At 48.0% G+C, this 2,067-nt stretch overlaps 1 protein-coding gene across 1 annotated transcript in view; it reads left to right on the top strand.

The window, feature by feature from the left end:
* Positions 1-399: 399 nt before the first annotated feature.
* LOC118334387 (nucleolar transcription factor 1-like) overlaps positions 400-2,067 on the top strand; it is a 14,275-nt gene continuing 12,607 nt past the window's right edge. The window contains exon 1 of the mRNA XM_035670289.1: positions 400-696. The gene's annotated coding sequence lies outside the window, so the exon portion shown is untranslated. The remainder of the gene's footprint in view (positions 697-2,067) is intronic.

Raw genomic sequence — 2,067 nt, 5'->3', positions numbered from 1 at the left:
ACAGTTTCAGGTGTATCGATCAGATGATGTATTGATTATCAGTGATTGGCCCTCGGTGCTCTCGGTGGGAGGGGACCGGTGAGTCGGGGAGATCACACCGGGCAGACGGTGAGCTGTCAGCGGTCAGGATGCCATGTGGATGCGGGTTACCGCCGCCTCCGAGCCGCTGATGAGCACCGCGACCGGCCGGGGAGGAGCCCTCAGCAGCCGGCACACTGATGACTCTTCCTTCGTCCCGGAGCCTGCAGCAGCCGGACAGCCGCCCTCCTCCGCGTCCCCCCGGCTGCATCTCTCTGTCGGCGGCTGGCCGTCGGGTCCCCGGGCCCCAGCAGTCTGTCTCCCCGCCGGTTCAGCATCTGGAGGGTGGACTGTTGTAAATACTGCCTGAGTATGAAATACATGAAATAAACAGATAACTCCTCATGTAAAGTAGTTTTGAAGCGGGTTTGGCTGCTGTTTTAGCCGCTGTCTCTGGTTTCATCCTCCGCCTTTGTCCTCATGTTTTCCCCCGGAGTTCCTCCCCCTGCGGCGCTGGGCGGAGTTTCATACCGGACTAGACGCTCCTTTTGTCGGATTCGTTTCGACCTGACTCCCCGGGGTTTACGGCTGAAAAAAACACACTTTGAAAGTCCCGAAATAATCCAAACGACCACAGTGGTGTGCAGTAATAACCCGGGTTTCTGTCTGAACCTGAAGGTAAGTAGTTGGTTGGGATTTTAAACAGATTTCTGGGGTTTTCTGGTCGTTTGTCCCCGAGTCACCAGAACATTCATGGCGGCTTCGCAGTGAAGGCTTCTGGGGCAGCAGCGAGTCATCCAGCCCGCTCAGCCCCGAAATCACCAGATTCATCCGTTTAACAGTTTATTGATCCACAGCAGACGATTATTAATAATTTTTAATCTGTATTTGTACAAGCAGAGACACAGATGTCGACGAGTTTAATCATTTAAGCAGAAATTTAAGCGATTATACACGTGTCAAAGACAGCCGTTGGTTTGAATGATGCACATCTATTTTTATTTATTAATATTTTCTGACTTTAACTCAGTTTTCACATTTAACCAAAAAAGGTTAACGTTAGCTCTCGAGCTCCTTGCCAGCGGAAGCTACGTGGTGACTCCTGCCGGAGGACGGACGCCATTACCGGGGCAGCTGGAGCCTGACGGCCCGCTGCTTTCTGTGCTCACATCGCAGTTCCAAACTCCATTTAGAAAAACCTAAAATTAAACACGGCGGCACAATTTGGTATGTAGAACATAAATCAACACTCTCACGATCCGGTCTGGTGTTTGGCACATTTCGGCACATAAACAGTCACCAAACAACACTTTATTTCTGCAAACTGAGGACTGAAGAGCCGATCCAACCTGCTCTCTACCGCCCTCCGTGCTTTGTGCTGGGAGAGACACATCACAAATAGAGCCAGATTTTACAAGAAGAGTTGCATTTTTAAATGTTTTTAAACCTCAAATAAGAGCTGCATGATGTCTTCAATTCCTGCCGAATTGAAGAGTTTCTCATACAGATGATGGGACAGTCTTACACCGGCTGTGGGTTTGAAGACGCGCACTTTTGACTTAAAGTGACACATTTTTTAATGTAGTTTGGTGAAACATTCCAGAGCTGTGAGCTCAGTAATAACAGCCCGTATGTTGTTCAGCAGTTTACTGGGAGCACAGTTACATCCTGTGTGTTACTCTGTGTCTGCACAAATAAAATCATCTTCGCTCCTCGGTTTGACCTTGTCAGCGGGCCGCGGTGACGCTGCACAGCCGGGGAGAGGGTGCCTCGGCCGGTCAGTCAGGGTCAGGACAGCCGGGGATCAGAGCGCGGAGGGCGGGCAGGAGGTGGCGGGTCGGCTAACCCTGAATGTCAGATTCCTAAAACACAAATAAATAATAATCAAACTAATAATTATTATTTAACACAGATTTCAGTGGGGAGTAATACTCCAGTAAAAGTATTAATATTACAGTTAAAGTATTAATATTACAGTTAGTATTAATATTAGAGTTAAAGTATTAATATTACAGTTAGTATTAATATTACAGTTAGTATTAATATTAC

The sequence above is a fragment of the Morone saxatilis genome, unplaced genomic scaffold, assembly GCF_004916995.1.
Source record: "Morone saxatilis isolate NCDOM2014 unplaced genomic scaffold, NCSU_SB_2.0 Contig23, whole genome shotgun sequence".
Classification (NCBI taxonomy): domain Eukaryota; kingdom Metazoa; phylum Chordata; class Actinopteri; family Moronidae; genus Morone; species Morone saxatilis.
Note: the sequence above shows the minus strand (reverse complement) of the source record. Positions and strands in the feature narration are given on the sequence as shown.